This window comes from Oncorhynchus kisutch, linkage group LG11 (assembly GCF_002021735.2).
Source record: "Oncorhynchus kisutch isolate 150728-3 linkage group LG11, Okis_V2, whole genome shotgun sequence".
Lineage (NCBI taxonomy): Eukaryota > Metazoa > Chordata > Actinopteri > Salmoniformes > Salmonidae > Oncorhynchus > Oncorhynchus kisutch.
Window position 1 is genome coordinate 61701237 of NC_034184.2, and position 14515 is coordinate 61715751.

The 14515-nt window shown below is 43.3% G+C and overlaps 1 protein-coding gene across 5 annotated transcripts in view; it reads right to left on the reverse strand.

The window, feature by feature from the left end:
* The window catches only part of LOC109899463 (arf-GAP with SH3 domain, ANK repeat and PH domain-containing protein 1), a 72025-nt gene that overhangs the window by 50718 nt on the left and 6792 nt on the right, over positions 1–14515 (reverse strand). The gene's annotated exons all lie outside the window — the stretch shown is intronic.

The window sequence follows — 14515 nt, forward strand, 5'->3', positions numbered from 1 at the left end:
ACAACATTCAAGTTAGCTCTCAGCAGACCAGAAATTTGCTCAGTGCATAAAGAAGGGAACATTGGTTATGTCACCATGGTATTTCACTGACAACTTTTTTTTTAAAACATGTTTTCCTTGAGAAATTTTAAAAAAAACACCCAGTGGATCTTTTTGTTAATTTACTGTGAAATTTGTGGATGACAAATTTCTCTGTCAATTGGTATTCCTCGCTCAGTTCATAAATGTGTCTCCCTTTAACCTCAACTCCCTCCTTTTCCCAGAGGTCCACGATCAGTCACGTGCACAGACAGTAGTGCAATTGCCATGGAGATGGGATTGAGCTGCCTCGAGCATCAACTCAACATTCTTAATTCCGTAGATTCTGGGAGGTTTCTCTAGTCTAACCAGCTGTCTGTCTGCCTGCCTGCCTGCCTGCCTGCCTGCCTGCCTGTCTGCCTGCCTGTCTGTCTGTCTGTCTGTCTGTCTGTCTGTCTGTCTGTCTGTCTGTCTGCCTGTCTGTCTGCCTGCCCGCCTGCCTGCCAGCCAGCCAGCCAGCCGTGAGAATCAGATCTGCCAGTGTACCGTTCTCTTTCTCAGACCCAGTGAGTGGGTCATGACCCACGACCCATGACTGCTTGGCCGGCAGGTTGGGCCAGTAACCGAAAGGTCGCTAGTTGGAATCCCTTAGCTGACAAGGTGAAAAATCAGTCAATTTGCCCTTTAGCAAGACACTTAACCCTAATTGCTCCTGTAAGTCGCTCTGGATATGAGCATCTGCTAATTGGCTTCAAGGTGGCGGCCCAACACTGTACTTTACAAATGATTTGCCACTTGTCTCACAAAAAGCGTAAACTTTTATGTATGCTGATGACTGAACACACCAGACATCAGCGCCTACAGCCAGCGTGAGTTCACTGAGACTCTTAGCAAGGAGCTACCGGCAGTGTCAGAATGGGTAATTAACAATAAACAGGTCTTAAATACATCTAAAACCAAAAGCATTTTATTCGGTTCAAAGCCTTCTCCTAGACCTAAACCTCAACTGGAGCCGTGTTGTAAAGGGTGTGACCGTTGAAGAAGCTGAACTCCCAGGAGTAACATTGGATGGTCAGTTATCATGTTCAAGATGGGAGAGGTATGTCTGTTATAAAAAAAAAAGATGTTCTGTGTTTTGGAAACAAAGATCAACTATACTAGGCTTTGATCTCATCCCATCTTGATTACTGGCCAGTAATACGGTCGGTCGGGTGCTGCAAAGAAAAACCCAGCAAAGCTACATCTGGCTCAAAACCAAGCAGCCCGCCGTGTCCTTAACTGCACACACAGAACTAACATCGACAACATGGATGACAGTCTTTCATGGTTGAGGGGAACTTGACTACCTCTTTTTTTTTTTTTAAAGAACACCGCTTGGGTAACCTTCAAATGAAACCCCAAATGTTCTCGAACTTGGAATTTCATTTCAAGTCATAATTGTCATATCTGGTAGAGCACCCAGCTATTAAAGCGAGATAGTGCACCTGTTACCCATGCCACAACACTTGTATAATCTATTTGCATTCACTTCAAACAGACATACATACCACACCAGACACGCCACTATGGGGTATCTTCACGCTACACAAACCAAAAACAGATTTAACGCGTCGCTCAGTTATGTAGAATGGAATGCTCTGCCACCAGAGATTACTCAGGCAAAAAGATTTAGCTTTTAACTTTTTTTTTTTTTTTTTAAGATCTAAAGATCTAATGTATAAGAATATGAATATGTACAGTTGAAGTCGGAAGTTTACATACACTTAGGTCGGAGTCATTAAAACTCGTTTTTCAACCACTCCAAAAATCATTTTGGAGTCATTTTTCCAACAATTGTTTACAGACAAATTATTTCACTTATAATTGACAGTATCACAATTCCAGTGGGTCAGAAGGTTACATACACTATGTTGACTGTGCCTTTAAACAGCTTGGAAAATTCCAGAAAATGATGTCATGGCTTTAGATGCTTCTGATGGGCTAATTGACATCATTTGAGTCATTTGGAGGTGTACCTGAGGATGTATTTAAAGGCCTACCTACAAGCTCAGTGCCTCTTTGCTTAACATCATGGGAAAATCAAAAGAAATCAGCCAAAACCTCAGAAAAAAATTTGTGGACCTCCACAATTTTCAAACGTTCATCTGTACAAACAATAGTACGCAGGTATAAACACCATGGGACCACGCAGCCGTCATACCACTCAGGAAGGAGTCGCGTTCTGTCTCCTAGAGATTAACATACTTTGGTGCGAAATAATGTTATGTTTGGATGAAAAAGGGGGAGGCTTGAAGCCGAAGAACACCATCCCAACCGTGAAGCATGGGGATGGCAGCATCGTGTTAGGGGGTTGCTTTCCTGCAGGAGGGACTGGTGCACTTCACAAAATAGAACGACGGAAAATTATGTGGATATATTGAAGCAACATCTCAAGCTTGGTCGCAAATGGCTCTTCCAAATGGACAATGACCCCAAGCATACTTCCAAAGTTGTGGCAAAATGGCTTAAGGCCAACAAAGTCAAGGTATTGGAGTGGCCATCACAAAGCCCTGACCTCAATCCTATAGAAAATGTATGGGCAGAACTGAAAAAGCATGTGCGAGCAAGGAGGCCTACAAACCTGACTCAGTTACACCAGCTCTGTCAGGAGGAATGGGCCAAAATTCACTCCTGACAGAGCTGGTGTAACTGAGTCAGGTTTGTAGGCCTCCTTGCTCGCACATGCTTTTTCAGTTCTGCCCATACATTTTCTATAGGATTGAGGTCAGGGCTTTGTGATGGCCATTCACAAGCTTGTGGAAGGCTACCCGAAACGACATTTGACCCAAGTGAAACAATTTAAAGGCAACGCTACCAAATACTAATTGAGTGTATGTAAACTTCTGACCCACTGGGAATATGATGAAAGAAATAAAAGCTGAAAAAAATAATTATATTTACTATTATTCTGACTTTCACATTCTTAAAATAAAGTGGTGATCCTAACTAACCTAAGACAGGGAATTTATACTAGGATTAAATGAAAAACTGAGTTTAAATGTATTTGGCTAAGGTGTATGTAAACTTATGACTTCAACTGTATATATGAATCGTGGATAAATAGTATTTTTGTTGTCTCTTGGTGTCGTTCCTATACAGTGTACTTGGAAAGTATTCAGGCCTCTTGACTTTTTCCACATTTTGTTACTTTACAACCTTATTCTAAAATAGATTACATAAATTTTTTCCTCATCAAAGTACTGAGTAAAGGGAAAGGAAAGGGAAAGAAGGATACCTAGTCAGTTGTACAACTGAATGCATTCAACTGAAATGTGTCTTCTGCATTTAACCCAACCCCTCTGAAAGGGTCTGAATAGTTACGTAAATGTGATACACGTCATTGGGGAATTGTGTGATACACCTACTTTTCAGCAGCAGGGACTGTGAGACTAGTCAAAAGGGGGAAAAAACGATTTAATCCATTTTAGAACAAGTCTGTAACATAACAAAATGTGGAAAAAGTGCAGTTGGAAAGTATTCAGACGCCTTGACATTTAGTGATGTTACAGCCTTTTTCAAAAATGTAGGAAATTTTATTTTTCCCTCTGACTCGTCTCCCAGTCCCTGATGCTGAAAAACATTCCCACACTTCGCATTCAGGCCAAAGAGTTCAATCTTGGTTTCATCAGACCAGAGCATCTTGTTTCTCATGGTCTGAGAGTCCTTTACGTGCCTTTTGGCAAAATCCAAGCGGGCTGTCATGTGCCTTTTACTGAGGAGTGGCTTCCGTCTGGCCACTACCATAAAGGCCTGATTGGTGGAGTGCTGCAGAGATGGTTGTTCTTCTGGAAGGTTCTACCATCTCCACAAAGGAACTCTGGAGCTCTGTCAGAGTGACCATCGGTTCTTGGTCACCTCCCTGACAAAGGCCCTTCTCCCCCAATTGCTCAGTTTGGCCCGGGTGGCCAGCTCTAGGAAGAGTCTTGGTGGTTACAAACTTCTGCCATTTAAGAATGATGGAGGCCACTGTGTTCTTGGGGACCTTCAATGTTGCAGAAATGTTTTGGTACCCTTCCCCAGATCTGTGCCTTGACATAATCTTGTCTACGGACAATTCCTTCGACCTTATGGCTTGCACTGTCAACTGTCGGACCTTATATAGACAGGTGTGTGCCTCTCCAAATAATGTCCAATCAATTGAATTTACCACTAGTGGACTCCAATCAAGTTGTAGAAACATCTCAAGGATGATCAATGGAAACAGGATGCACCTGAACTCAATTTCGAGTCTCATAGCAAAGGGTCTGAATACATGTAAATAAGGTATTTCTGTTTTTTACAGTCCCAACATGTATTTGCATGTCAGCGGTCAAGTTTTCAAGATATTGGACTTTCAAGAAGCAAAGTGTCACCGGCCACATCATGATGATGCAAAATGGTGGAAAACAGTGGACAATAAAAATGTAGTTTTTGAGTGGATTTTCCCTTTAACCTCCCCTTACCTTGAGACTTTCACTTTCATCTATGCATTCAAATGTGATCACACAAGCACAGGACACAGAAAATCGAAAGACAGATACATCTTGAAGGTGAGCCAAGTACAAAACTGATGACACGGGGGAAATGTGTCATCATGCCTCGCGGCGAGCACGTAAGTGTTGAGTGGAGGTCAAACCAGCGTGGCTCGAGCAAGCTTCAGTAAGTCAATCATTAAGACGCCAAAGAGTGGTTTGACTTTGACAAGAGCATATGCCTCTAGAACTGAACGTTGTCTTCCCCATTGCATTTTGTCCGAAAATGGGGCGCGATTCTAACAGGAAAGGCGGAGAACAGTTTCCATTGGCAGGACACAAGTGAACATCCCTTTCTCTGGCCTGGAGCTGGGGGACGCCTGAACGCTCCCAGTCAGGAAGATTTAAATAAGAGGATTTAACATTTCCAAAGGTCAGACTATGTCACACAGAACAATTTAAGGCAGCTTTTGGGTGGATGGTTCTTTTCTGAAGAGAACCAAATGCTCAGCATATCACACCCCAGACGTTGAGTGAAAATAGAATTAGCAAATTAAAGAGCAATGGCCCTAACACTGTAAACTTTGAGGGACATTGGTGGTGCAAGGTCCTCTTCTATACAGTAGGCTAACATATGGAACAAGGGTACTTCACTTGTAGGGACTTGGGAAAACAAACCAATCATTGATGCCAGAGAGTGTCATAGGGCCTAGGGAGAGTGTCCTAGCCCTAACTCAGCTGTTGGTGTTGGCCAGAGAGGGAGGCAGGGCAGGGAAGGGAACATATGTTGAGTAGAGGCTGGCTGCTCAGCTGGATTGGCTGTGGTTGGTCTGAACAGGCAATGGAGGAGGACTTTGAGGTAGCTTCCTGTGTTGAGAGGAGACTGACTGCTTGTCAGGACTGGAGAAGTGGAGTACACAAGCCATCGTGTGTTACCACACTGGTGACTTCCTACATCTCTACATCCTTCTCTTGTGAGCGTATTTTATCACACCATACACCACTGAAGTATACACTGCTCACATGGGCTCAAACAAGCATAACTTTATCAATCTCATGTTGGAGTCAGTCATAATTCATAAATGAGGAACAGTAAGCCGCCCTATATAGTTCCATTACATCATTATTCATATGAATGGAACAAACTGAGACTGGGGACTGAAGGTACCTCAGTGATGATTAAAACATGACAGTCAGCCACATCTCCAAAAGTAGCTCCATTTAGAGGAGTGAGAATATAAACACAAGGGGGGAGCAGAGGGATTTTCAAGGCAGACAATCACCACGAAGCTATTCGCATGAGGCTGAATTACCTGCCCGGGACCCCAGAGAAACAAAGGTTTTTGTCATAAACTCTACTGTCCCCAACAACGACAGTTGTTCATGATTAAACCCTCCTTTCACTAGATATGGGATTTTTATTTTACCTTTATTTAAGTAGGCAAGTCTTATTCTTATTTTCAATGACAGCCTGTTCAGGGGCAGAACGACAACTCGGGGGTTTGAACTTGCAACCTTCCGGTTACTAGTCCAACGCTCTAACCACTAGGCTACCCTGCCACCCCAGGGATATGCTTGTTTAGCGCTCACCTGAATACAATGGAGAGCAGGTTAACTTGAGGGTTGCTTGAGGTTACTTTTAAAGCAAAGATTAAGAGGAAATTCCTTTTGAGCAAATGTTTACATTTTAAAGTACAAGACCTCTTAGATAAATTCCTTCTCCGTCTATTTAATTCAAAAATAAATATTTTAGATGCAATACAAACACCTTCTGTTGTTATCAACCATCAAGCAAATTAGAATTATTTAGAACACCGCCAGCCAAGAGGGAAATCATCTGAAAACACTCCGACTGTCACAAAAGGCTCCAAGAATCTCTCTCACTAATGTGGTGTAGTTCAGAAATGAGGCCTGAGAGTATGAGTGCAGTAAGCTGAACCCCAAAATCCTCCAGTAACACAAACAAACCATTCAACTCAAAGTAACCATGGTTATCACTATTATCCCTCTTATCAGTGATCGGTGGATATCTCTACAAACTCAGCTTCCGGCCCTCAACCCACAATGCAGTAGATCCAAAGGTATCTGGCTGTGACAGCCAAGGGGACGAGCCGCTCACTCCGCTTCGATAAAACGGCCAATCAGAAGTAGCGCATTATTTCTAGTCCCTGAGTGGTTGCATTCCATTTCACACCACATGGCCTTGAGCCCTGTACCAGAGTCGCAGCCTACATTCCTGCGCTTTACAGCATTCCTTGGAGTTTTCTGTGGACGTGTATCAAGTTTCACAGATTATGGGAGTCCGTCGGGTGAAAGAACCACAGGTGTATCCATTCCCACTGGCCACGGTGATAGACACACACTTGAGCAATAGGCAATATCAAACAGGGATATGTTCACCGAGTATGTCCTCTGTATGTCCTCACAGCCTCAGACATGGCCTCCCCTCTACCGCATAATGTGTGACGACCCTCCCACTCGGTCTGCCGAATCCTTTCTCTTTGCTCTTGTTTTCCTTAATAGGATGTCGGTGGGCGGAGCCGGGAGGGTCGTCAGAGAAATGGGACACACCTGGGCTCGGGTGTAAATAATGCACCTCTTCCCCATTCATTGGAGAGGCTCTCTCCATGCAGACACCTCTATCGATTTTCTTGTGGCCTTTGGTTGTTTGCTTTGGCGCCTTTCAACACCCCGCATTATCACATTTATGCATGCAAAACACTCACTTACTCTACTGATTGCACACACCATTGTTAATTGTATTTAGTTTACTTGATTTAATAAATATATTTTGTTATTCCTTGTCTCCACGTTGTCTCCCTTTTGTTACGAACTTTGAGCCGGTTCGTGACAAATGTCACTAAAGAACTAAAGCCATTCAGGAGATAACCATAGCTGAAATATTGGTGTATCCTAGACCTGCTAGACAACATCATTTTCATGTTATAAGACTTCCTCTCATTGTTATCTAGTTGCTATCAACCGTCCTAAGGCAGTGTTGATGCAGTTCCAGGGGGCAGAGCCGGCTCTACGTGGCGGCAAAGCTGGGCATTGACCACCCAGATAGTATTTGTGCCCCACCTCCCCCAGTTTTGTTTCCCCATAAACATAACAAATGATATATGAATCACAATGACCAGTTTTGCTAATGTAGTGTTGTCGGGCCTGCTAGTAGCACAGACGGGAACAGAGGCTTTGCCAGGTGCGCACTCATGATTTGAGGGGGGGGGGGGTAATAATGTAATATTTTGTTGTTAAAATCCCTAAATGCATTCTGATTGGGTACCTAGCCATGCGATGTCATAAGGTACCACCTTCATTACCTTGTTTAGGAAAATCATTGGATCCCACCTGGGGCGTGGTTACATTAACCGTTTTTTTCTCGCAGAGAAGGGGAAAGTTGTTTACTTTTCCAGATCGCTGCAGCTAATAATAGGCTAAATAGTAGCTACTAGCTTCAGGTAAATTTGGGTAGCCGCGAGCTGAATAATTTTAGCTGGCTAAGCAGCGTGGGTATCCAAACATGGCTGGCCACTGCCAAGAGCAAAAAAAAACAGGGGACCCCCATGTCAAGAGCGATTCCGAGCTCAATGAGCAGCCTGCTGGCCCAACCACCGAGGTTCAGCATGTTACATCGACGAACATCCCAGCTTGTCGAGAAGGCATTTGAGAGGGACCTGACAAGTACATTTCGCCAGGAAGGAGAATGGAATCAGAAACTTCTCATGAGGTTCAGCACAGCATGGAGGAGGCTGCAACTCATCTAACTGGTAAGCTACAACCTTTATGGCCCTGGCCACCGTGCCAGAATTATTCATTCATTGGTTGACCCTAACGTAAGCCCACTGGTTGTTTGAATTTTTTTAATGTAATGTATAGTTTAGGCCTTTGCTTTTTACTTCAATGCATCTTTTGGATTTATCTGTGATTCTTAATGTCATTGCTTGCTTTTGCGGTTCTCATTGTTATTGATAGATATCCAGCTTTGTATTATTTGACGGGTATCGGGACAATTACCAATGTAGCCTATTGGTTGTGCTCTGAGGTGATGTTAAACTCGGTCCCGTGTGGCTCAGTTGGTAGAGCATGGCACTTGCAACGCCAGGGTTTTGGGTTCAATTTCCACGGGGGACCAGTATGAAAAAGTATGAAAATGTATGCGCTCACTACTGTAAGTCGCTCTGGATAAGAGTGTCTGCTAAATGACTAAGATGTCAAATTGGCAGTGCATCTAACGTTACCCTTTCATCGCGCTGACTGGCGGTAGCCTTCTGTCCATGGTCCTGAATTGATGGTTACGGTGTGTGCTGTTTTAATGAGCGCATCTTGGTCTACTAGTCTTCGTGGGGCTTCTCTTCAACATCGCATGCTTTCTTGTGTGCAAAATGGCCTCCATTTTAGTACATTTGGTATGTAGGACCAATACCGCGTGTAGCCTAAATCACTCGGTTATCATTCATTGCATTACACAGTCGTCGTGTGATAGGCTACTGTAAAAGGGATGTCAATACCATGAAAACGACACAGTCTACTTTGTTCACCCCCTCCCTGCTCTCTTGCTATAGCGTGTGTGTGAGTTCGGAATGGGCATTTACTCTTAATAGCGGCAGATTCAAATGAGCTACTGTTGTGTAGGACATTTCACATCAGCTATGACTATAGAATACGCACTTAGACTGATTTAGCTTGCTTTTCTGGAACTTGATACTGTCCCACGGAGACGTGGCGCCTTGATTACGCTCATTGCGCAGCGCCACAAATTTGACAGAAATGTAATCTACAGTTGTAATTATTGAAGTTGAAGCGATGAAGCCTGTCAGAATCGTTGATAAGCTAGTGGTGCTCATCGAGCTGATCTTCACGTGTTGGTAGGCGCAAATTATGTGCAGGCCTTCTACTCCAGGTATGGCGGCATTTTCGATACACATGTCGCAGTGGGGACGCATCATTCGCGTGTTATTATACAAAGCGACGGTTTGTTGACTGTGTACGGCTACATTTCATATACATTTTTGTACCTACAGTATGAGAAGTAGTAAGACCAATCTACCTTGTTTTATTGGAGCTCTAAAGCAATACTAGTTGTGCCCCCCCCCCCCACCTCACGTGGATTTAAAAAGCCCCCTCGGGCATGTCATCCTGGAGCCGGGCCTGCCAGGGGGGCAGAGTGACCTCTGTAGGCTCTAGGAAAGCCTTGCCGTTCAAACGGAGCAAGCGTGTGTAAATCCACATCTGAGCCAACAAGCCATCCCCTGGCAGGCATGTTCAGCACTTCAGATGAAACACTATATCAAGTGCCCAGCTGACAACACACACACGGTCCAAGGCACAACACCATTGTGTCCTCTTGAAACAGAGTCAGCCTTGGAGTATTTCCCCCTCAGGCCAGGAGAGGAGCATGCATCAGTGAGCATTGAGCAGTGCTGCCTTCCTCCAACCCCCAGGCCAGTTCTAGAGGAAGGCCATTGACCCAAGCACTCACAAACTCAGAGAAGAGGAGGGGCTCGTTCATTATCACATAAATGATGGGAAAGAAAAGCAGATTTAAGCTATTTTGTTTCAATACTGGTTCAGACATGCATCCCATTGCCAATTTGCCACGCCTCAGGATGAAGAGGTCTTGTGACCCGGTTAAGACCTCAAAACATCCTTTCCAACCCTCCTTAAAGAAATCCTCCAGCGATATTTCGAATCTATCTGTGGCGTGCCTCTTTCACAGTGGGAGGGTTTTGGGCTTTGTGTTCGGATGCTGTTTCAGTTGCTTGTTTGTTGATTTGTTTGCTGTCTGAGAGACCAAGGGATTTGGATAATCAGTCTCTGGCCCGGGCTTCCAGCTGTTGGCCTACCTTCTCTTCCTGCCACAGCTGCACTGCATATATCATCAAGGGCTATTAGCAGACAGCGGATTAGCCCCTGACCAGGCTTAGCTCCGGCAGTGGGGCTGTCAGGGCTCTGATCCCTGCTCGTTCTCTGATTTATGCAAAGGGAGGGTGGGGGATACTGAGTGGCCACTGTTGTTAAATGGACTCAGACATGGACTCAAGACACCCCCACTGCCTGATCGCCAGCCTTCTCCTCTAACTCTCTAATGGAACTCAGCAACAAGAGTTATCAGATACTATAGGCTTATATGGTACTTTTAAACAGTGAACTACGATTTGACCCCCCTTGTGTTACCATGGGAGATACTGCCTCGCTCGGGGGATTATGAGTCAGATTTCTAAGGCTGACAGTTTACCTAACGAGCACTTTTTATAGGACAGCCTTTTGCTTGCACTTTTTGTTTTGTGGTTGAACTAGGATGGAAAATGTGATGGGCCGTCAGTGAGAGAGAGCCAAGTCATGCAATATGCCGATAAACACTGTTCTGTTTAATTTGCCTGCACGTGACACAGGGGACAAATTCTAAAAAGCCTCAACTTAATCAATAATTCAGCTAGCCACATCTGTCCTGAGTTGTGAATGTTGTTGAGGTAAGACGCCTGCATATAGCCTGCATTCACTTTGTTACGTAAAACCCGGATATGACGAAACCTGTCTCGTTCTCTTGAATTATTCAAAGTGTTCACAAGACTTGTTCTCAATAGGAACATTGCATCATACCAAAGCGAAAAATGTAGGCTAGAACAGATCTTTCTCGTCGCTGGTTGTGCAATGCAATGAAAAGTAGAAAAACCATGCAAGAAAAAAAAGCAGAAAACAACATCGATATACAGTTTCCTCTTCTGTCGCTAAAGGTAGATATTCAAACAGCTGATGTCTCCATTTTATGGTTTACCAACAGGTCTTGGGTAGCCTCTCCCAGTTTAATATGGGGGGCTGGCAGATGGATCCACTGTTTTCTAATTAGATATGTTGCACGTGAGGATAAACATGTGCATCTCACTCAGGCACATTGAGATGGAATCTCCTTCAAGTGTAAACAACATGTCAAAAACAAATGTGTGTCATCGTGGGCCAACGGTGTTACGTTTACATGTCGTTTGGACGGAGGCCCACAAATGAAGTTGTGTCATACATATCCTGAGGTATGCAGCAGATTTTCTCAGTAAAGTAGACCCTGAAGCAGGTTTTCCGGCAACATTTTAATTTAAATTTACCGGAAGCCAACGCATTGGGTGCGTAACCTGATTAGGGCGTCCGCCCACTCTGCTCAGAATGACATAAATCACATTTCGATTATGGTAATTCATATTAGCAGAACATAGAAATCGAGGATGCAACGACGTGCGGTCCGGTCCTTCTTACCGAATTCTGATGCACACTTTGAAGATGTTAGAATAACTGTCCACATTTACGTTTCCTCAGCCAACAAGACGAGTAATGAACAGCAAAATTACTAGCCTACTATCCCCATAGTAGAAAAGTTGACCTATTCAATTGGTCAGCTTGTCGAGAAAGAAATAGCCTATTCCAAACGGACTCTGGGACAGTTGTGGGACGATAGATCCCAAATTCAAACAACCAGTAGGCCTAGTCTACGTAAAATAAAATAAATACGATGAGGCTGATGCAACAGATCAGAATGTTTAGCTTAAAATTTTGATAAACTATTATTTATTCACATTATAAGCGCAGCAGGTCTGGGCTACGTGTGAATGTTCGTTCCGTAATGCAATTAACGGGAAAACACTGTCAAACAGGACCGCACATGCGAGCGGTTTCATGTGACAGAGCTTAAAATATCCGTTCACATTTAGAAAGAATGGAGATCTAATATGTAGCAACTAGCATGGGTTGCTAATATGACTAAGATTGTGCCTTTGGCTAATGGACAATGTAATAATGTTGATATAAAATAATTGCATCCACAGATAGGGTGTGATTTTGGCTAGGCTACTTTGAAGCAGGGTAAAACATGCCTCATAATATGTAGTAAAACGTTCAGGTTTCAAACAATTAAGTATATGTTTTCTAAATGCATACTGCCTCCAGCTCATTGCAAAGTGGTGTGTGATGCACGTTGCCTATGCATTTGCTGTGTGAGATGCTGTGGCAGCAGCTCTCATGCTGTCTGACAGATTTTTCGCTATCTGTATGCTGTACAAGTGTGATAAATAAGGTACATAATGAATATACTGTACACACGCGCCAATTTAATTTCACAAAATTATGTGAATCAATCTATACACAATAAGCATGGCCGGTCAAATGTATTGCCATCGACTGGTATTTCCATCAATGAATAGTTTAAAAAGCATTATTTCGCAATGGGATTTTTTTCTTCTTCTCCCGGACAGTTGGCCACCAGGAGTTTGATTTATTGACTTAAAAATATATATATATGTAGGCCAAAAGCTGACTATTACCGGCTAACGGAAACACTGTCCTGAAGCTATCATAAATCCTAATGCTGTGTGTAGACTGTCTGTCTGTGTGTCTATGCTGCGGTCCTTAAATCCTCTAATGAGCAGTACAATTAGCAACAGTCAACAGAGGTGCCATTTTTCTCTTTCATTCTACTGAAGAGCAAACAACACGACTATTTGTCCAATTCATGTCAGATGCTGACAGTCTCCTCAGGTCAGAATGACAGCAAAACTGTCACTCTCATAGCTTAACACCACTGAAATGGCTGGAGGGAATCAGTATTCATTTGAGACCATCCAATTGTGTCATTTTGACAAGATAGTATACTATCAATTTCACTCTTCGCCAGGTGGAAACTGACATCAATTTCACAAAAAGTCACTCATCTGATGTTCCCAAAATGAAAGAAGGAAGAAATAAAAATTTAATTGTAACTGCCAAGAAATTCAGTGTTTGGATAAGATGACTATGAAAAGACAAAGATTTGTCCTCACACTTCCACACTGATGTGGTGTGAGAGGCATGCTCAGAGGAATGCAAATCCACTGAGGGTTTCCCTTGTGTTCCAGGCGATGTTTCTCCCTGGTTTAAAAAGCTAACTCAATGACGCAAAGAACCATCTGTAGGGCAGAGACAAGGGAGGGCCTCACAAGGGAGTCTGGCTGGCTGGTTGTCCCGAATGTTCATGATTCAGTCATGTTGGATAAGAAGATACTAACTCAAAGATGCCAAGATCAGGGCAAGTTGGAACTACAAGTTTTCCATTAGAAAAAGCCAACATCTTCTTACGATTTCCCTAACAAAGGAAGGGAAGCTTAACTAAAGCCTGCCTGTACATGAAGTCCTCCTCTACACATTTTTCTGAACCTTTCAGGGAATTAAATTGCAGATGAGCATGAATATTTTCTAACCATTCTTCAGAACATCCCTTGTGTATTGTTGGGCACAGTAGTGGATTAACCATACCAGATTCCATTACTGCCCTCAACACCATAATGATGTCACTTCCTGTTATGCAAGACGTGCACAGCATTAGTACGCGGCTGCAGTTATTTCCTATTTCGTTTTAGCACTGATAGAAATATAAACAGTAAACATACGGTGCATTCGGAGTATTCAGATCCCTTGACTTTTTCCACATTTTGATACATTACAGCCTTATTCTAAAATGGATGAAATAAAACATGTTCCTCATCAATCACAATACCCCATAATGAGAAAGCGAAAACAGGTTTTTAGAATTTTTATTTTTTTGACAAATCTAGATTAAATAAAAAACTGAAATACCTTATTTACATAAGTATTCAGACCCGTTGCTATAAGACTCGAAATTGAGCTCAGGTGCATCCTGTTTCCATTGATCATCTTGAGATGTTTGTACAACTTGATTGGAGTCCACCTGTGGTTAATTCAATAGATTGGACATGATTTGGAAAGCCACACCTGTCTATATAAAGGTCCCACCGTTGACAGTGCATATCAGAGCAAAAACCAAGCCATGAGGTCGAAGGAAATGTCTGTGGAGCTCTGAGACAGGATTGTGACGAGGCACAGATCTGGGGAAGGGTACCAAAAAATGTCAGCAGCATTGAAGGTCCCCAAGAACACAGTGGCCTCCATCATTCTTAAATGGAAGAAGTTAAGAACCACCAAGACTCTTCCTAGAGCTGGTTGCCCAGCCAAACTGAGCAATCTGG